Source organism: Giraffa tippelskirchi, chromosome 6 (assembly GCF_054371585.1).
Source record: "Giraffa tippelskirchi isolate mGirTip1 chromosome 6, T2T-mGirTip1v1.2.pri, whole genome shotgun sequence".
NCBI lineage: Eukaryota > Metazoa > Chordata > Mammalia > Artiodactyla > Giraffidae > Giraffa > Giraffa tippelskirchi.
The window spans coordinates 5245185-5267651 of NC_137280.1; the positions used below are offsets into that span (position 1 = coordinate 5245185).

At 41.9% G+C, this 22467-nt stretch overlaps 1 protein-coding gene, 1 long non-coding RNA gene and 1 pseudogene across 13 annotated transcripts in view; 2 read left to right on the plus strand and 1 right to left on the minus strand.

Annotated features, from left to right (window-relative positions):
- The window catches only part of LOC145508977 (uncharacterized), a 75576-nt gene extending 54368 nt beyond the window's left edge, over positions 1-21208 (minus strand). The window contains exon 1 of the long non-coding RNA XR_014055758.1: positions 20205-21208. This is a non-coding gene — a long non-coding RNA (uncharacterized LOC145508977). The remainder of the gene's footprint in view (positions 1-20204) is intronic.
- LOC145508593 (malate dehydrogenase, cytoplasmic-like) lies at positions 13974-15149 on the plus strand (annotated as a pseudogene).
- Positions 21209-21546: 338 nt separating the features above from the next.
- Positions 21547-22467, plus strand: part of WWP1 (WW domain containing E3 ubiquitin protein ligase 1) — a 137768-nt gene continuing 136847 nt past the window's right edge. For all 12 annotated transcript variants that reach the window (XR_014055759.1, XR_014055760.1, XM_081496804.1 and 9 more), the window contains exon 1: positions 21547-21733. The gene's annotated coding sequence lies outside the window, so the exon portion shown is untranslated. The remainder of the gene's footprint in view (positions 21734-22467) is intronic.

Below are 22467 nucleotides of genomic sequence, written 5' to 3' on the forward strand. Positions count from 1 at the left end.
AAAAAAAAGAAGAGAAAGTAGCTTGTCTGAAATTTTTCAGCATGTATGAAGCATAGTGGTACTACCTGCAGTTGGACTATGGAGACTCCCACATAGTCTTCAAATAAACACCCTACTCAGCTGGCCCATCAGAAAATCTTTCTTAGCTCTTCAGGTGAATGACTTTGTAAGCAGAATCTACAGAGCTCACTGGAAAAGACCCTGATGCTGGGAAGGATTGGGGGCAGGAGGAGAAGGGGATGACAGAGGATGAGATGGATGATGCTGGATGGCATCACCGACTCGATGGACATGGGTTTGGGTGGACTCCGGGAGTTGGTGATGGACAGGGAGGCCTGGCGTGCTGCGATTCATGGGGTCGCAAAGAGTTGGACACAACTGAGTGACTGAACTGAACTGAACTGAACAGAGCTATTTTAAGGCACCTCAAACTCTCTAATATAGCAACCTGATTCCTGGTCTAGTAAATCTTGGGTAGGAATTCGTATTGCTACCTTGCTTCCTCTACCTGAGGTAAACTTCTCAGATTGTTGACATTTTTGGTCATGATGGGTAGAGTTCTTCTCCGCCAACCAGCAGGCCTAAAGTTCAGGTATCTTATTCAGGACCCTTTACCACCAAGAGGTCAAAGTATAGCATCTTAACATCAGACTCCCAGAAAGAGAATCTTATTGGCCCTACTGACCTTCAGGTTGCTTTAATCTGGCTATCTGTCTAGTCAGCTATGCTAAGCCCTTGGGGTTGAAGACCTGAAGATTCTGTGCTATAAACATGGTAGCCATGGCTGTGACCAGGGGGAAGATTTCCTTAGATGGGGGGCTGGGTGAGGGAGGCAGTGACTAGCAAACAGGACCAGAGAAGCTATAAAACCCAGTCACCACCCATAACTACCAACGAGGCCACACTTTCTTGGCCAACAACCATGAAGAATCTGGTGCTTCCAACTGATATGAATGCTTGAATTGTCCAGTGTTGGTGTGGAATGTAGTACTAAATTTGTGCCCTTTCCAAAAGCAAACCAGATTGTAGACACGCTAAAGATAGAGATCTTGTAAATTGCAATCTAATAGAATTTGTCTAGCTAAACAAAAACTTATGAGGTAATGGTGAATAAGACTGTGAATAAAAAATAGTTTAGAAGGAGCTAGAAAATGGAGGCAGGCTTCCTCGTACTTGCATATGCTGTTTGTCTCCCTAGAATGCCTTGCCTTCCACCATCTTCTTGGCAAAGTCTGATTCATTCCTTGAGACCTAGATTAACCATCCCTGCTGGCCATCTTTTTCCTACGTGGTCCGCTTTTCTCCCTCAGACAAAGACAGTCAGTCTCTTCTTTGATCAACACTGCAACAAGAACCTGGTTTCATCCTCCATTGCAGCGATTCTCACACTAACTTCCGTGTGCTGCTTTATGACACTGTGTCTGAAATGAGACTTTCAAGTCCCTCCAGGGCTGAAATAGTGTCTTATTTGACTGTATATTTCTGGCATTTACCTCAGTGTCTGATACAGAGCTGGTGTTCAAGAAACATGACTGAATGAGAGAGAGTAAAAGAAAGTATGTTATTCATTTGGCACAAGCGTAGTCGGAGGAATCTTCTACATAACTGAAGTTTATACCTTCAGCAATCAAAACTTTTAAAATGTTTTATGAAGGCAGAAATCTTTAGCAATTGTCTTACAGATTTTTCTGCCTCATTAAAGAAATGGAATTATAATTAATACTCTGTAAGCTATTCAATTCCCTTTTTTTTGAACCTATAATATTTTTCTCTACTATGGTCTCAAGAAAGCTTAGTTCAGGTTTCACATCCTCCAGGAACCCTATCCCATCAGACATCACTAGATATCATCTTATATTCACAGAACCCCATCTGTATAACTGCTTACACTCTGTTATAGAAATTACCTATTCACGTGATTCCACTACGTCATATGGTCATGCATGTCCTGTTGTCCCCATTAGATGGTGGGCAGCTCTGGACAGGAGACCATATCATTCATCTTTTCATTGCCAGGGCCAACCAGAGCATAATAGGTATAAACAAATGCTGAACTTAAATGAATAGATGGTATTACTGTAAAGATATTATTATGCCCAATGTTTTGTTTTAATAATGTTAAAATTTTTATATTGTTTCTTTTTTCCTTCCCAATTATATTGTGTGACTTTATCAGTTTAACTATCTCAGGAAAGCTGCCTCTGTCCCTTTTGCCAGTTCAATGACTTACAAACTTTTTTGATCACATCTTGATTAGTAGAAAATATTTGAACCCATACCTCTATCAAATAAGGGAGAACCAATTGGCATATAAATTTATACACGTTTTAAAATAAATCGCATACGTGTATTATTCTATTGATATTTTGTGTATATACACTCATAACCATAAGCAAAATAAAAAATTGAAAGGTTAGATAGTAATGAAATAAATATTTTAAAACCAATGTAATATTTTATTGTGTTTATTAATAATATAAAGTATTTTGCTCTTGGTTAGTGAAATCATCTTTTTTTCAACCTTGGTATAGTATTTAGTGATATAATATTTTGACAACTTGGGTTCTAAGTTCAATTGAATCAATGCTTAATATTAACAGCTATCACAGATGAAAAGGATACTTCAAAAATATGTTGACACAAATGGATTAAGTATGTATCATTATCCTTAGTTTTAAAACATGAAATTCATGTTCACTCCCAGACACCAATTATGCCAAAGTTTTGAAATTCAGATAGGCAATTCAGTTCATGTTGATGTCACCTTGATGTCACCTGATGTAGGTATTGGGTTAAAAAAAATAAGGCTAACAAAAAGGACTCAACTTTTTCATTTAGAAGATGATAAATACTGTGGAAAATTCTATTTGAAAAGTTTTAAAGTAAGCAATTTTATAGATGGCACACCTGTATCAGTTTCAGCTATAATACCATATATTAATATAAATATTTTCAAACTTTTGGTTTCAAATAGTCTCCACAATACAAAATTCCCCCCAAATTGTTTATTTTCTCATTCACTGTAAAAATGTTCATTTATTCTGATGTTATGCAAAGCATAAGTGCACTCTGCAGACAGCCTTTTGTCATCAGTGAAAAGATCAACACATTTTCAGCACTTATCTTTTTGTAAATGAAATGTTTAATTTGCCTTTAAATTCAACAACTCCTTAAGTACTTTTCAGTGCAATAATCAGTGAATTTCTCTGGCAGCAAATATTAACATTGTTATCCCTTATCTTATTACAAAGTCATATAAATATTTGATGTCACTTTGGAGTTGTGTTCTTGTGAAAGTAGAAACATCATTGTTGATGCACTCCTGACTTCAGAGTCACTGATGAAAAACTTGGCTAATCAATGATGCAGTTAAGATCTCACATATGAAAACGTTTACAATTTTTTAATTCCACCAAAGCAGTATACTTCCCATAAAACAATCTTTTAAAAAAAGACCAACAAGGATTCTCTTACTGCTGAGAGTTTATCTTCAATATACTCTTCCTTTACAGGCACAAAATTATGATCAATCGTGAGTTTTCTTTTTGAAATGCAATCTAGCAAGTATATTTTGAGACATGGTAGAAATGCTGATAGATCCACTCAGTTCTAACACTGCCTAAATTCTAATGTTACATAATTTGTTCTAGTATCTGTTTCTCAAAGTCTTTAGAAAACTTTCTGTGTATCTTCTAACACTGTTGACAAAGGACTACATATTCGTTTGTGGCTTATTATTTCAGTCTTATGTGGATGGAAAACAGTTTTCCAAGGGCTCTTTTATTAGCAAGGAAACTTTTGGACATTTGTCATTAAGGTCAGTGAAATTTCATTAAATGCCAGATTGAATAACTCTTGACTTTGAAAATTTCTGAAAAACTTGTAAAAGATTGTCCTTATTTTTTTTGAATGCCTTCTTAATCATGAACACATCTCAAGGCACAATACATGCAGATAAGGATCTTCATTAACAAGAATACCAAAAAATCACATTTCAAATGGTTCCATCGTAACTTTGATTCCAGGGGGAGGGGGCTTTTTGTTAGATCTGATCACATCTTGTTTAACAATTTGCAGAAAAAGCTTATTCACAAAGAGCAGTGTCACAGCTAAAATTTTCTTTTGTGTCCAATTGTGCTTGCATTTTAAATTTTATTTGCTCTTACTCTGTGGGACTTTTTTAAGCGACTTGTCCATTTCATGGAAGTTAGTTTAGTTAAAACTTAAGGCATCTCCCATAACTTGCAAAGCCTCACAGTGAAGGATTGGAAGGAGCTTCCCTTTGTTCTGGGGGATGTAATTTCCACTTTCATTTCCATGAGATGCCATGTCAAATACTAATACCATACATCCATGGGCTACACACTGATCGCCCATGTCAATCCTTTTTATTAAATGTTAGTAAGGACCAGTTTCTTTCTTAAAACTATTTCTAAATAAGTAAAAGTTTAAATATTTTCTTCCCAATCTACTACTATTACTACTGCTGGATTGCCTTGTCGTACGTTGGAGAAACGGTTCTAATGTTTGGTCGAAAGAGAAAACATGTCAATCCTTTAAGAGATTTCCAGCCATTGAAGTCCTAAGACTTGCATGATCTTCAGCACCAGAACATATCACTTATTGTTTGGTATTATTTTCACGTAAAGTATAGTTGTCTTACCGCCTCAGTTAAATTATAAGCAAATTGAAGGCCTGGCATACTTCTTACTCGTCTCTTTTTTCCCCTCATATTACCTAGGACAATACTTTGTCTAAAAGATATAAAAGGCGTATCTCTTCTCATGCTGAATTGTTTGTAAATTCTCATATGCTATTGTCTTTTTGTCCTGGATTGCAGTTTCTATAAGGGAACCTATTCTGTGGATTCCTCACATCTGCCACATAACTTACAAGAACTTCTAATAAATATTTGTTGATACAAAACCAGATAACCAAACAGATTTGGGCAGTAACCTCATTTTACACAGGAACTAAGTCAATAAACTATTGAGCAGGGCTCTAATGGAACGCCGAAGAGTACAAACTAACTTTAGACAGTACGAATTACCTGTACCATGAACATTTCATTCATTTAACAGATGTCTTATAAGAGAAAAACATGCGCATCTTCCCACAAAGAGTACATGTGCTTTCAAGCAATAGTATTAAAGTAATAATTTAATGATAAAAGACAAATTCTATGAGGAAATATTCATTTATTCTTTCATTCAATCAAGTAATGTTTGTAGTGTGCTTTCCATGTGCTAAATATTAATTATAAATGTAGCATAATAAAACAGAAAGCTGCTGCTGCTGCTGCTAAGTCGCTTCAGTCGTGTCCGACTCTGTGCAACCCCATAGACGGCAGCCCAACAGGCTCCCCCGTCCCTGGGATTCTCCAGGCAAGAATACTGGAGTGGGTTGCCATTTCCTTCTCCAGTGCATGAAAGTGAAAAGTGAAAGTGAAGTTGCTCAGTCGTGTCCGACTCCTAGTGACCCCATGGACTGCAGCCTACAAGGCTTCTCTGTCCATGGGATTTTCCAGGCAAGAGTACTGGAGTGGGTTGCCATTGCCTTCTCTGAAACAGAAAGCAGAGGACACAAAATAAAAACCTGATAAAGTAAATACATTGTATAATCATCATATAGTAATCCATATTGAATAGAGACTTAAAGAAGCTGTTACACACTCACAGGAAGCTGTTCACTTTTGTTTGTGAATTCATTGTGCTTGTAAATTCTCTGTTCAATATTGGCCTGTTTATCTCTCTGGACTGTATGCTCCACTGGGCCCCAGAGCAGGTCTGAACGAACACTGCTCTGCTCCTAGTATGTATCGCAACGCTGGCATAGAATGAAGTATTCGGTAAGAATACGTTGACTAATAAGATAAATGGATGTATGCGGTGAAAACAACAGCAAGAGTTGCGTATATTTAAACATCCAAAACTAGGGATTAGGTTGTACACCTTAATCTTATACAGTGCTTTACGTATGTAAGTCACATCTCAAAAACTGAAAGAATAAATGTAGAGAGAATGATAAAACTGAAGATTAAGCTGTCTTTATTGAAGGTAGCTTGAGAAAAATAAATTATTCAAGAAAATAATTCTTTCTGAATAAATAATTTTTTAAAGAATAATTTAAAGGTAACTTTCTGTTGTATTTTGGTAGAGGCTGACACATTTGAGAATTCAGTGATTTGCTCAATATGGAGTTCCATACCAAGGTCACAGGTGCGAAGCCTTGTACTAAGGCCAGAGATTCAGGGCCCTGCACCAAGGTCGTCTTCAGAACTGAGCCCCACAGCAATCATCACCATGAATCTCCCTGATCTAAACTTGCCAGCTATCTCATCCCATACAAGTCTGGGTAAAAATACCCACCCTAACCAATCTCCTAACGCCCCCTCCCAGGAAGAATTCTCTTTATCTTGAGGCTATAAAGGTTGGCTCCTAACCCATGAAAAGCATCACCTCTCCCTGGCCTGTCAGGAGGTGCCAGTCCGCTGCGCTCTCAGTGTCCACATTACCTCTGTTCTTAGCAAATTCACTCCTTCCTGAAATAATCTGTGTCTGGAAATTCTTTACCAACCCACGCTCAGTCCATGACACTCAACACGTATTACTGAATTCATACAAAGAGCCGGACACTGTGCTGGGTGCTGAGATGCAGGAGAGAATAAGATAAACTTGGTCTCTGTCCACATGGAATTTAAAGAAAACCCAAAGGTACGGAAAGGCTCAAAGATTATTTTCCTAACATGTAATATAAAACAAAAGTCATATAACTAAAAATAACTGCACGATTGACAACATAAGCAAATACCTAACAGGTCTTTAATTATATTTTGGCAAATATAACTCCTGGTCCCACATGATGTTCTGTGGCTTCCAGTACAATCCATGCTGTTGCACACTCCAGGTTCATACCCTTGTGCATGCATGCATGCTCAAGTCGCTTCAGTCGTGTCTGATTCTTTGTGACCCTATGGACCGTAGCCCGCCAGGCTCCTCTGTCCGTGGGATTCTCCAGGCAAGAATACTGGAGTGGGTTGCCAGGCCCTCCTCCAGGGGATCTTCTCGACCCAAGGATCTAACCACATCTCTTTGTCTCCTGCATTGGGAGGCAGGTTCTTGATCTCCAGCGCCACCTGGGAAGCCCTCATACCCTTGTACCTTGCTGGAACTCACTTCCACCAAGGCTCATCTTTTACTTGTCTAAATCTACTCACCCTTTACATTTCTCAACACAGCTCCCCATCCAACATCTGACACCTCTTGGATGGTCATATGCTGTGTGTGAATGTCCCATCACTGTGGTTGCCATAATGAAATGGTGATTTGTCTGTCTGTCTCTTTTCTGAACTCTAAGTTCCTCTAGGACAGAGGCTAATTTTCACTGATTCTGTATTCTTTTTTTTTTTTTTTAATAATTTATCTCTATTTGGGGCTGTGCTGGGTCTTTGTTGCTGCAGAAGCTTTTCTCTAGTTGCAGTGTGTGGGCTTCTCATTGCAGTGGCTCCTCTTGTTGGAGAGCAGGGCTCCAGGGCGTGTGGGCTTCAGTAGTTGCAGCCTGTGGGCTCAGCAGCCGTGCCTCCCGGGCTCTAGAGCACAGGCTCAACAGTTGGGACACACGGGCTCAGCTGCTCTGCAGCATGTGGGAGCGCCCTGGACCAGGTACCGATCCCATGTCTCCTGCAGTGGCAGGCGGATTCTTCACCACTGAGCCACTGGGGAAGCCCTTGATTTTGTATCCTTAGTGCCTACTACTATATAACAGGTGATCAATAAATGTTTGTTAACTTGAACGGAAACCTCTGTGTTTTCTATTTAGAAACCTACATCTGCCTAATGTAAGAGTGAAGACTTCATGTGACAGCCTATATCTCCAAATATCTTTAAAAAGCATCTATCAATACAATCTATTAGATGTCAGGAAAGGTCACAACTGAAAACATTCACAAACTTGGTTACACTCTCTTTCTTCTCATCCACACCTTTGGTCCACATGAGAATCTGAGCCAAAGAAGGGCATTACGTCTACCATCCTGATCACATAGAGCCCACACCTTCTTAACACTTTAAATACCAAAAGATAGCCTAAGTCAGACAAGCCTTGAGTCTAAAACGCTACTCAAGTGCTAGAGGGAAACATTCTCTGGTACCAGAACTCCTCCTGGGGCAGTAAATGAGCTTTTTCAGAGACAGAAGGAAACAAAAAGAGATATGAACACATGAAAGCATCTACCATCTGTGAATATTATCTGATTCAGCACCTCAAATACACAGGAAGTTCCCCTCATTGATTAATTGCTATTTTGGTATCTCTGTGTTATCCTTTGCCACGATAGTGCTTCATAATAAACCACCCCAAACAAGCATTTATTCTGTTCACTGTAAGTTGAGAGTTTTGAATGAGTTTAGCTGGGAGGTTCTTCTGATCTCGGGTGGGTTTCCTCACAGGTAAGGGGGCCGGCTGGTAGCTGGCTGGTCTGGGATGGCCCGAGCTGGGAGGTCTGAACAGCCTGGCTCTCTTCCACACGTCGCTCACGTCCTTCCTTCAGACTAGCCTAGGCATGTTGGCAAAGCACGGCAGAGGGGAATGGTGAGCAGGCCCGATCAGGCAAGAGGAAAATAAAAGAGCATTTGTGCTTTTCAAGTCTCTGCTTGTATCAGGGAGGCTAACATCCTATTGCCCAAAGCAAGTCACATGCCCAAGTCTAGAGTCAAAGTGGGAGGAAACTTTTAGGCTATAGGACAAACACAATGGACTATGGAGGCCATTAGGTGGGGTCATTAACACAACTAACTGATGGACACCTGGATTCCTGAACCTACCATGACACTCAACTTTAAAAACCCATTCAAGAGAAATGGTTAAACATTTCCACATAATGAATTCTGGATACTTCAGAAAGTAGAGTTCTCTAAGAAATATACTGTAGTGTTTAAAAGTTTTCAATTTTTATTTGGAATTTGGCACAGCTTCACAAATCTACAGATTTTTTAAAGATATATGTATTCTCCACCTGAGGTACACTTCTCATATATAAGGGTAAAAGAAAGCTATGCAAAAACAGCAATGGTAAACTGAACGTAATTTTGTCAAATCCAGCACAGTAAAACTGATAAGACAGGTAATACAGAGAATCCAACAGAGAAAGAAATAGAATGAAACAGAAAAAAAAAAATTAATCTACAAACTGTGCATGTACAAGTATGCACATGCATACCCACAGACACATGAAAAAGTACAGGCAAATATTTGGGACGCAAACTAAACCAACCAACCCAAGACCAAAACAAACATACAAATCTGGAAAATTGAACCTTGCGATATTTGAAGAAAATAATTGCATTGGTTGTGTTTTTTCAGATAGCAAAAAGCCACACGTAGGTAACAGGCAAAAGCAGCCTGTCAAGAGTCCCGCGGTCAGGTTTTCTGAGAAGCTGGAACGCCACTCGGGATGCACAGGGGCTCACTGTCTGCAACTGCAGCCATGCGGCGGGGGTCCTGGTCATCTACAGCTGCTCAGACCCAAGTACCTGCGGCTCTTCCTTCAGCTGTCTTCCACACTCACGGCTAAGCTTACCTTTGCTCCCACAGTGACTGTTGCATTCCTTCTGGGAGCTAGAAACTTATTTCACAGCCACTTTCATCTAACTGTTTCCACTTTTACTTCATGGCTTCTGATCACAGCTTCTTTCTGTGAAGTCTCTGTTTCCACGCCATTCTAGTATCCACCTCTCTCAGTGTCTGGTACAATCATCTTCCAGGAGACTGCTGGCAAACCCATAATCCAGACCATGTCTTATTAAGCTACAGTCTAATTTAAATATGAATGTCTTTGTGTTAAGAACCCATCACTGCTCTGCTGGCTGTTGTCAAGTGTTTGTATTATTGGGCAAAAAAAAAAAAAGAATCCCCCAGGTGGGGGTATAGGTATTACAAGCACACTGAGGCTTCTCAGAGGGAGGTAGCTTGGTTGTCAAGCTGCTCTTAATAGACCGTTCAATATAAAAGCCACTACAAACAAGAAAAGGCTGATACAAGAATGCAAGGACAATTCACTGTGAGAAAACCTATTTATACAATCCCAATGTGTGCCTTCTCAACTCAGGAGACACTGACAGGCGTCTTACAACGTAACTCAGTTCTGACACTACCTACCTAGAGATATATCATCAGATCCCATAGGTTAAGGGCTCAGACCTTCAAAACTGTCCCACTGACCACTTCAGATGCCAGGCCCAGGTTTAGTTTGTAACCCATGCTGTGGGCTGTAGATAGGAAGTTCCCATGACCCCCTTCATGAGTTTAAGGAATTTGCTAGAATGGCTCACACAATTCAGAGGAATGCTTTCTTATTAGATTGTTGGTTTGCTATAAAAGGATGTAACTCAGGAACAGTAAGAAAGGATGCATAGGGCAATAATTGGGGGAAAAGTGCCGAGTTTCCACGCTCTCTCCAAGCACGCTACTCTCCCTGTAAGTCACATCATTAACATACATGCAGGAGTAGCTGAAAGGGGGTTCTTATGAATATCAAGAAACTTCTCTGTCTTGTTACTTAGAAAATTCCAAGGGTATTAGGAGCTGTGTGCCAGAAAAAACTGAAGACCAAATACAAATTTCTTATTATAAATCACAATAATATAATAATACATCCTATTCATGGTCAAAGGGGAAAAATTGAAAGATATATTGAAAAGAAGAGCTGACTCATTTGAAAAGACCCTGATGCTGGGAAAGATTGAAGGCAGGAGGAGAAGGGGACGACAGAGGATGAGATGGTTGGATGGCATCACTGACTCGATGGACATGAGTTTGAGTAAACTCCGGGAGCTGGTGATGGACAGGGAGGTCTGGTGTGCTGCAGTCCATGGGGTCGCAAAGAGTCGGACACGACTGAGTGATTGAACTGAACTAAATTGAACTGATATTGAAAAAAGCAGTTGATGTACTCATATAGAGTTGACATTATCTGACATAGTTTTCTAGTAGAGTTCTTAATCTGGTGGGTCTATATAAAGAAAACTGTAACATTTTGCTGGGGAAATACAGATAGATGTGAACAAATTCCAAGAATATTATATTCTTTAATGAAAACACAGAAGTGATAGTGAGATTAAAGTGGAGTTACAGGTACCCAGGAAGACCTGAGTGGAGCTGTGGTCCCTGAGTACTGTATATACAGTGGGGGCTTAGGATTGAGGAGGGAAAGGCCACCCACTCCAGTATCCTTGCCTGGGAAATCCCATGGACAGAGGAGCCTGGAAGGCTACAGTCCACCGGGTCGCAAGAGAGTTGGAACGCGACTGAGCAACTAAACAGCAACAAGGATGGAAGAAGATAATGTAACGAAGTGACACATCACAGTGCCCCCTAAATAAAAAACCTTGTACGAAGAGAGAGTAAAGAGAGGAAGAATCACTAAAGGCGTTTTGAAGGCAAGGAGTTTCTAAAGACTTTAAGTTGTTGGCACTGTTGCACACAAATCCCCTTTGTCTCCCTCTGTCAATGAAGAATGTTACACACGAAGAACCACTTTTGTGGGTGAGATTTTTTTAAGGGTTGGGATATTGAGAAGGAATCCAAAAAAAAAAAGAGTCTTGAGATTCATGCCTAGCATGGGGCAGAGAGGACATCAGCCATGTGGGACGAGAGATGTGGGAAAGTAAAAGTTAATCTGAAACTGACTCACACAGACTGAAGACACCATTGAACACTGTCTCTGGAGAATTCAGAGAAGCTGGAGGAAGGAGGGAAGGAAGCTGGACTTCCTATAGGATGCTGACTGAGTTGTTAGAGTTGGTTTTCTTTAAATATCAAAAGGTGAACCAGCCTCAACTGACAACTGAGTTAACTTGTACACGTGGTAATTCAGTTCATGATTTCACAAAAAGAAAGAGTGGCATTATGAATCCATGGGAAAGGATGCATATATAAGAAAAAATAAAAAAAAGAAGCCACCGTTCCATACTGATTCAGCTAGGGAAGGATGGAGTCTTATCTGAGTGCTAAGTCACTTCGGTTGTGTCTGACTCCATGGACTGTAGCCTGTCAGGCTCTTCATTCATGAAATTCTCCAGGCCAGAATGCTGGAGTGGGTTGCCATGCCCTCCTCCAGGGGATCTTCCCAACCCAGGGATCGAATCCGTGGTTCTTAGGTCTCCTGCATTGGCAAGTGGGTTCTTTACCACTAGCACCACCTGGGAAGCCCTATCTGAGTTTAACCAGGTATTTGGTCAAGGGATCATCCATTAAAAATTATGCACCTACTCTGTGGCAGGCTCTGTCTTAGGCAGTGGGAATAAAGCCATGAACAAAGTAGACAAAACACCTGCTCTCAAAACCTTTCCATTCGGGAGGTAGAAACAGACGTTCGGAAAGTGAGTGGTGAGGCTCTTGGTGGTGGTGGTGGTTTCGTTGCTAAGTCGTGTCCCACTCTTTATGACCCCGTGGACTATAGCCCTCCAGGCCCCTCTGTCCGTGGGATTCTCCAGGCAAGAATACTGGAATGGGTTGCCATTTCCTTCTCCATTAAAGCTCTTAATGATAGGCTATTTTTGGTATGCTGAAAAGAATACTTTGAAAGTAGGGGAGATGAATGAAGAGAATTTAGATGGTGAGCAAAATGACATGGAAGAACCACCTCAAGGTAACAATGGAGATGGGCCTTGAAAATTATAGAGTAATTAATTCACAAGTTAAAGCAAGGGTCAGCAAACTCATTCTATAAAGGGACAGATAATAAATATTTTAGGCTGTCATTCAGGCTACACTACAACTACTCAACTCTGCTACTATGGCTCAAAAGAACCCACAGACCATACAAAAATGAGTGTCCTTGGCTCTCCTGGGAATAAGACTTTATTTATAAAACAAGTGGCAGTCTGCAAGCCATCATTTACCAATTCCTCCTCTACAGTCAGGGTGGTTGTACTCAAACTTGGCTTCATCTGTTCCTTAATGCATGATCTTGTATAAATTACCCCAATTCTCTAACCTTCATATTTAAAAAGAGGAAAACAAAATAATGCACATAAACTGTCATAGTTTCTGGTTCATACTAAACTCTCAAAAAATCTTAGCCATTATTACTATATGGCTATTTTTATTGTGATAATAAAATAGCTACTGATAATAAACTTTGTCCTTGATGAGTATGTGTGTGTGCGTATGTGTGTATACATGCTTGTATGTGTGTACATGTATACGTGGAAATGTATGCCTGTGTGAGACAGATCTAACATCCACTTTCTAGATTATGAAAAGATTAAAGAGTGTGCAAATAATATTTCACCAAAAGTGAGTATATCAGAGTTTTCATGGCAGAGGGGCTTTGAGTACCAAAATCACTTCACCTTCTGAGATCATCCTACTGGATCTGGAGGACCAAAACTAACATAGATAGAACTTCTGGGGCCCCAGAGCATTATTTTAGACAGAATAACTTAAGCTTTGGAATTCGATTGCTGCTAGAGCTATAGTAGAGGAAGACTCAATGGATACGAAGGTGAAATTAATCCCGAGTTGATGTGACAACTTTGTAGAGCAAACAACTTTGAGAGAAGGAAGCAACATGAGGGAGGAGATGCAGAATCCAGCACGGGGTCACCATGAGACTGCTGCTGAACACTCAGTGACACGTGCATGTGGTGAAACTTTTCAAAACTAGACAAAAATGGATCAGGAGGCTGTAACGTGGATGACTCTCAAAGCTCACACAGAACTTGGAAATGTTTGAGTTCTGGCCAGCAAGATTCCAGGAGTCATTTGAATACCCAGAGTATAGTCTATTCTAAATCAGTCCACCAAAAAAAAGCTTAAAAGCAAGGCTTAAGAGAATCTAGTCAAGGCAGGTGTTGAAACTGTCCACATAGCCCCCAGTCCTACCAACAGTGTTTCTAAGGGTTTCTGTCACAAAACTCTTGAAAGCAGAAGGCCCTTGACTACAAATTTTGAAACAAATCTGAGTCGTTATGACTGGAGCAGCTGGTCAAATTGCATAGTCACTACTGTACAGTGTTAGAAATGGATCTGTCTTTGGTAAAGACCAGCCTGTAATTTTTCTGCCATTGGATATTACTCTCATGATGGGTGTCTTGGATGGTGTCCTAATGGAACTGCAAGACTGTGCCCAACCCTCCTGAAAGAGGTCATTGCTGCAGATAAAAAAAAAGAGAGATTGCCTCAAAGACCTGGTTGTGGCCATGCCTGTGGGCTCCACACCAAAAAAGGGATGGCATGGAGAGGAAAGATTTATTCAAAGCAAATATGAAAATCTTCAAATGCCAGGGTGCAGCCTTGAGAAACATGCCAAGAAGTCAGTTATAGTTCTCGTGGTAGGAAGCCCAGCCAATACCAATGGCCTGATTGTGCCAAGCCCATCCCCAGGGAGAACTTTCATTGCTTGACTCTTTTGGATCTTAACTGAGCTGAAATGCTCTGTTAAGTTCAGTGTGAAACTTGGTGTGATTCCTTTATTTTTGTGGCTGTGCCATGGGGCATTTGGGATATTAGTTCTCCAACCAGGGAGCAAACCCATGCCCCCTGCAGTGGGAGTGCCAGGTCCTAACCCCCAGACCACCAGGGAAGCCTCTGGTGTGACCTGCAATGGTGTGAAGAACATCATCATCTGGGGAAACCATTCCTCACCTTGGTATCCAGATGTCCATCATGGCAAAGTGAAAGTGTATGGAAAGGAAGATGATATTTAGGAAGCTCTGAAAGATGAAGCTGGTTCAAGGGAGGATTCATCGCGGCCATGCAGCAGCATGGCACTGCTGTCATCAAGGCTTGAAACCTATCTAGTGAAGTGTTGGCTGCAAAAGCCATCTGTGACCACTTCAGACACATCCAGTTTGGAACACCAAAGGGAGAATTTGTGTCCATTACATGCTACCTCTTAAGGCAGCTTTTACACTATTCTGGGTGATCTGCTCTACTCACTACCTGTTATAATCAAGAAGAAGACCTCCAAGGTGGTTGAAGGTCTCCCTATTAATGATTTCTCAGATGAGAGAAGATGGATCTTACTGCAAGGAAACGGGGCAAAAAGAAAAGAAACTGCATTTGCATTGCTTTCTTCTGCATGACTAGACAATCATTTGGATGTCACTAAGTGCCCCAAAGCGGAAAACTCTAAAGGTTGTCTTTGACTCTAGTATCAAATAATGATAAGGCTATACTTAAATTGTGAAAACAACACATTTTAAAGATAGTGTGTTTCTTGGCATAAATTGGTGACAATTTATCATCATGCTGTTAGTGCTGCATCCTAAATAAAATATGTATTGAAAAAAAGGGAATCTAGTCAATTATTAAGCAACTTAGCTAACAGAACAAACTTGCACAGTTTAGCACTCTTTTTAAAAAAAAAATACATAAGGAAACAAAACCTAGAACTCAGCAGGCTCACACTTAAAATGCCCAGCATGCAATTAACATTTGCTAGACATGCAAAGAAGTATGAACTTGTTTCTCATATCAGATTTATAATCTGGCAATAGAAACAAACTGGGAAGTGGCATAAATGATGGCATTAGCAAATAAGAATGATAAAAGAGCTATTTTAAACATATTCAAGTATTTAAAGGAAAATATGAATATAAAGAAGAGGAAAGAGAAGATTTTTTTAAAACACCAGGTGTAATTTTCTAGGATTGAAAACTACAGCAATTGAACTAGGAATTTTGCTAAATGCCCTTAAAAATATATTAGATACTATAAAAGAAGAAAAATCCGTGAAATTTGAGATATATTAAAAACAGTTGAACCATCCAAAGTGAAGTGCAGACAGGAAAAAAAAAACCTCTAGAAGCAAACTGAAACATCAACAATGAAAACAGAGCCTCAGTAGCCTACAGGGAAAAAAAAATTTAGTAGTAATTATTTAAAATATGTTATTCCCAGGTGGCGCTAGTGGTAAAGAACCCACCTACCAATGCAGGAGACCTAAGAGATGAGGGTTCGATCCCTGGGTCAGGAAGATCCCCCGGAGAAGGGCACAGCAACCTACTCCAGTGGGAGCCTGGTTCCTCCAATTCTGTTTCTCTTTCTCAAGATTGCTTTCGCTATTCAGTCTTTTGTGTTTCCATAACAATTTTAAGATTTTTTGTTCTGGTTCTGGAAAAGGCAATGGTAACCCACTCCAGCACTCTTGCCTGGAAAATCCCATGGACAGAAGAGCCTGGTAGGCTACAGTACATGGGATCGCAAAGAATCGGACAACTTCACTTTGACTTTTCTGTGAAAAATGCCATTGGCAATTTGATAGGGATTGCACTGAATCTATGGATTGCACTGAATCTATAGTATATCATATTGACAATATTGATTCTTCCAATCCACAAGCATGGATATCTTTCCATCTGTTTCTGTCTTCTTTGATTTACTTCATCAGCATCTTACAGTTTTTAGAGTACAGGTGGTTTGTCTCCTTAGGCAGGTTTATTCCTAAGTATTTTATTCTTCTTGATGTGATGGTAAATTGAATTGTTTCTTGAATTTCTCTTTCTGATCTTTTGTTGTTAGTGTACAGAAATGCAACAGATTTCTATGTATTGATTTGGTAACTTACAAATTCATTGATGAGTGTTACTAGATCGACAGATGAGCTCTAGCAGTCTCCTTACAGCATCTTTCGGGTTTTCTATGCATAGAATCATGTCATCTGCAAACAGTGACAGTTTAATTTCTTTTCCATATTCAATTCCCTTTACTACTTTTTCTTCTCTATTGCCATAGCTAGGACTTCCAAAACTATGCTGAATAAAAGTGGTGAGAGTGGACATCCTTGAAATGAAACTAGATTATTCTTTAACAAAATACAAAAAATAAGCTCAAAATAGATTAAAGATCTAACCTTGAGACCAAAAACTATAAAACTCCTAAAGAAAAACATGCACAGAACACTCTCTCTCTGACATAAATCACAGCAATACCTTTTTTAGTTCGTCTCCCCAAATAACGTAAATAAAAACAAAAATAAACTAGTGGGACCTACTTAAACTCATACACAGCAAAGGAAACAATAAACAAAATGAACAGACAATGCACAGACTGGGAGAAAATATTTGCAAATGATGTGACTGACAAGGGATTAGGCTCCAAAATTTACAAATAGCTCATGATGTTTAACAGCATCAAAACACAGAACTCAATCAAAAATGGGCAGAAGACCTAAACAGACATTTCTCCAAAGAAGCTAATAAAGACATGAAAAGATGCACAACATCGTTCATTATTAAAGAAATGCAAATCAAAACTACAAGGAGGTATCATCTCACATCAGTCAGAATGGCCATCATGAAAAAACCGACAAACAATAAAGGCTGGAGAGGGTCGGGAGAAAAGGGAATACTCTTACACTGTCAGTGGGAGTGCAACCTGACACAACCATTATGGAGAACAGTATGGAGATTCCTTAAAAAACCAGGAATAAAACTACCATATGACCCAGCAATCCCACTCCTGAGTATGCAGCCTGAGGAAACCATAGTTGAAACAGACACATGTACCCCAATGTTCACTGCAGCACTATTTACAACAGCCAGGACATGGGAACCACCTAGATGTCCATCGACAAGGAAGCTGTGGTACATATACACAATGGAATATGGCTCAGCTATAAAGTGCAACGCATTTGAGTCAGTTCTAATGAGGTAGATGAACCTAAAGCCTATTATACAGAGTGAAGTGAGTCAGAAAGAGAAAGACAAATATCATATACTGCTATATTTTTAAATGGATAACCGACAAGGACCTAGTGTACAGCCATGGAACTCTGCTCAATGCTAAGGGCAAGCCTAAACTGGAGGGGAGTTTGAGGGAGAATGGATATATGCATATGCAAGGCTGAGTCCCCTCATTGTTCACCTGAAACTATCCCAACACTGTTAATGGGCTATACTCCAATTCAAAATAAAAAAGTTTAAAAAATATATCAGAAAAACTAAATTTCAGAACAAATAACAAATAACACTAACAGATTAAGAGGAAAACTGTGTACTGGTAAAGTATATATAACTATACTAATGTGTAAACACCTAATAAAAGACCTACACAATACATCAATCCAGAACTCACAGAATGAAAAGTACATATATTGAATAGATTTATAAAGATTTCTTTATTCATCTCAGTAATTGATAGAACAAGTAGACAAAACTCAGTACAACTATAGAAAGTCTCACTGTTTCCAATGTTTCCCCACCTATTTGCCATGAAATGATGGGACTGGATGCCATGATCTTGGTTTTTTAAATGTTGAGTTTTAAGCCAGTATCTACACTATATGAATGTATCTACATTTATATCATCAATATCTACATTATATAAGTTGTACATCACAATATCTATATTGTAATTGTACATTACAATATCACATTATATAAATTGATTTTTGTGAATACTCTAGCCAAAAAATGGACAATGAACCAACAATAAGAAACCATTTTTGCCCTGTGATGAGAATATACCCAGACAAGACTTATACCATGATGACTCTGGCACAGTGAATAAGGACAGTCACATACTCTCATACAGTGCTGTGGGAAAACTGAGAATGAAAATTATAATATCAGTAATCTATTACGTGCCACATAGTTCTAGGTATTTTATTTGTAGCAACTCATTTTCTTTTTACTACAACATCATGTGGTGGTATTAAACCAACTTTCTGGTTGAGGCACAGACTAAAGATTTTGGCCAAACCTCATAGCTCATAGGAGGCAGGAGTGTTGACTTATTCAATTGACAAGACAGGTATAGAGCCTCAGGCTAACCATACTTCCAGAGGGCCATAGGGCTTCCCTCATAGCTCAGTTGGTTAAGAATCCACCTGCAATGCAGAAGACCCCAGTTTGATTCCTGGGTTGGGAAAAATCTGCTGGAGAAGGGATAGCCTACCCACTCCAGTATTCTTGGGCTTCCCTGGTGGCTCACCTGGCAAAGAATCTGCCTGCAATGTGGGAGACCTGGGTTCGATCCTTGGGTTGGCAAGATCCCCTGGAGAAGGGAAAGGCCATCCACACTAGTATTCTGGGAACTCCATGGACTCCACGGAGTTGCAAAGAGTCAGACATGACTAAGCGACTTCCACTATAATGTTTTACTTTCTTTTAAAATCAGAAAGACAAAATGAATGCTTAGGCTGCAGAAATGTTTTAATGTATATTACCAGTATGCTGTCTTTGTTTCAGTGCAGTTATAAATATAATTTTAAATATTACTTTATGGAGGAAGAGGCCCAAGTAAAAGCACCTAGAATCCATGAAAATTGGAATGTGAAGCTGGGTGGCAGAGCTCTGTTTTTGATTCCAGGCAATGTGACACCTACGCTGACGTCCTTCCTGAAAGGTAACTTAACAATATGTTTCAAGAGAGCTAAAATTGTTCACATCTTCAATTACTTTTAAGCATATAAATTATGGCAGTAAGTAAGGACATGGGCAGTGATTTGTGAAAAGGTACTTATAATAGTGTTCATCTGAACAACAAAGAAACATTTAATAATGAAAGGCTGGTCCAATGTTGGCTATCAACTTAGGGGACTAGGTAAGTACTAGGAACTTCTGAATGGAGCTCAACAGAGGTGAAACCGGAGGACTCTGGAGAGCCGTAAGGAGAGCAAGAAGGGAGGAGGCCTCTGGGTCCGGCAGATGGAGCACAGACCTCGGCGGGGGATGTGTGGGTTTACGTCTCAGAGTGCACTTGGGAGCATGTTCTTGAATTTATTTTTAAAGGAGCTGGACAAGCAAAAAGGTGAGGGAAAGGTTAGAGGAAACAGTACTCTTCAAAGTAGCGATGAGTGAGCACAGTCAGGAACTTTGAAGACTTTGTCCTAACAGGAGGGAAAAGCCCATGAGCATGAAAGAAGCCTTGAAATCGTGTTAATTTTTGTCTCAAAAGCGCTGATGAGCCAATGAGAGATTTTAAGCAGTGGAGTCACGGGCTCCAAAGTATGTGTTAGAATAATCATTGTGGATACAGCATGCATCAGATCCAAGTAGGAAGTCAGAGGGTAGGAACTGATGGAGTGGAGAGGAAGAGAATGTGCATTTATTCAGTCAAAAGGTTTTTTCCTACAAATATTCATGGAATGCAATGTTCTTGACACACAATTCTTTCAAAGGCTTCGCTATGATGGACGAAAATAAAGAACCAGAAAGAAGTTTTAAAGTCAAGGGAAACTTTCAGACACAAAGTCTTACCTAATTTTCCTGGAGAGTAGTACCAGAAGGGATAACGTTAAAGATACACCAAGGAAGGGCTTCACAGGCAGGAGCAGGCAGTGGAGAGGTTCGCTTGAAGGGGAGCAGAGACACCCAGCCTGAGACAGAAGAAAACGAGTAAGCTTGGGTATGGACGTAGGTAATTTATGGAGCTTGACTGAGGCAACCGGGCACAAATTGTAGAAATCCACGCTGGATGACCTTTATTATCTCTCTGAAGCAGAGGGTCAGTTCACCTGGTGAGTACCGTGGGCATTACTGATTTTTATCTGCAGGGTAGCCTGGGTTCTAAAAGCAAGGCACATAGCCAAGAGCTCTTCTCCAGACTAGTTGACTCATTAACGAGGATAATAGACCCTTCTTATGGAACTGCTGTTTGGATTAATAGCACAGACACAAGGTCTTGCTTAGTATTTATCAGTGTACTCTTGTGGGGTTCATTTCAGTTCAGTCGTTCAGTCATGTCGGACTCTGCGACCCCATGGACTGCAGCACGCCAGGCCTCCCTGTCCATCACCACGTCCTGGAGCTTGCTCAAACTCATGTCCATCTAGTCGGTGATGCCATCCAACCATCTCATCCTCTGTCGTCCGCTTCTCCTGGCTTCAATCTGTCCCAGCTTCAGGGTCTTTTCCAATGAGTCAGTTCTTCGCATCAGGTGGCCAAAGTGTTGGAACTTGTGGGGTTAGGGGAGTGAATGCTTAGGTTAGCAGCAAAAGTGGACTAGAAGTCTTCTGGTATGACCATGTGCTAAATGCAATTATTTACTCTTGCAATGGTTCTGGGTCAAACACTCAGCGAGGTCAAGGAGTATTTATTAACAGCCTCCTTTTGCGTAAAGAGATAAAGGGAAGAACTCCAGGGGCCCGAGAGCCTTACTGGAAGTCATGCACCGGTACGGCCGCGAACCGGAAAGTCCAGCCCGCAGCACCCAGCTCCGGCTTCCAGAAGCCTCTTTCCAAATCTCGGCGGCGGCCCCGCCCCTTGCACAGGCTCAGGCCCCGCCCCCTACCTCCCATTGGCTGGCCTTCCCCGTTCCCGCCTGCCGCGAAGACCCGGAGGGGCGGAGTTCTGCACAGGCGGCCGCGGTGGGGGGGGGGGCGTTCCCTCGCTGCGCATGCTCGCGGGGAGCCGGATTCCGGGTCCGGACTTGGAAGCGCGGGGCCCGGGCCGACGCGGGGGGTGGGGGGGCGCGCGCGCGCTCGGGGAGCGGCGCCGGCGGCGCGGGCACGCGGCGCGCTCCCGGGCGGGGAGGCGTGGGGCCGGCCGGGGGCGGTGCGAGGCCGGGGCGGGGTGGGGGGAGGGGCGGGTGTCGGCGTGCGCGGCGAGCGGGTTCCTAGTGGCTGCGGGCGGCCTGGGCTGCCGGGGCCGCCGCCTGGGTAGCTGCTGCTGCCGCCGCCGCCGCGCCTGCTGAGAGATGGCGGTCTTGGGCGCCGAAGGCTGAGGGCGCCCGCCTGTGGAGGAGGCGCCGCCGCCGGGGCCGCCGGGAGCCGACGGCTTCGGGCCGGGTGAGGACGCCGCGGCGCGCGGGGGCGCGGGGGCGCAGGCGGGGACCCCCACAGGCGGCGCCCGGGGCCCGCGCGGCCCGCCCCGGGGCGGGACCCCCCACCGAGGGCCGTCGGGGCCCGGCCGCAGCCCGGCGGCCGGCCGTGCGCTCTGAGGTGGGGTCGCGGGTCCGGGCCCGAGCTGACGAGACTGACGCCCGGAGCTTCCGTGACTCGGCAGCCGCGGTCCTCGGGCTTCCTCCGCCCGCTCCCTGCCTTCTCGTGTCCCCTCACAGCCCTCGTCCGGGGGCTCGCTGCCCCGGCTTCCACCTCGGTCCCGCCGTCCCGAAGCCAGGGTCCCCGCCTCAGAACGCCTTTTTTTTTTTCTCTTTCCTGACATGTTATCGCTACTGGTTCTTCCCCGACTCTGCGGCTTCCCCCCACCGCCGACACAACCCCCACCTCCACCTTTGTGACCTGCTGGGTCCCAGTGACCTTGCAGTTTTTACTCGTCCTTATCTTATTGTGACTCGGACCTTCCTCCTTTTCGTCTCTTTAGACATTTAAAAAAATTTTGTCGTTTGCCCATTGCTTTTTGCAGCGTTTAAACCATCCGTCTTGTGCACAACAAGCCTTGTCTTTTGCTCCATAGGTTTCGGAGTTGAGCTTCCTTTGCTTCACCGTGATTATATGAAACCTTCATCACCAAAGAAGAAAAGTATTTGTTACGTTTGCATTTTTGCTCTTCAGGATAAAAA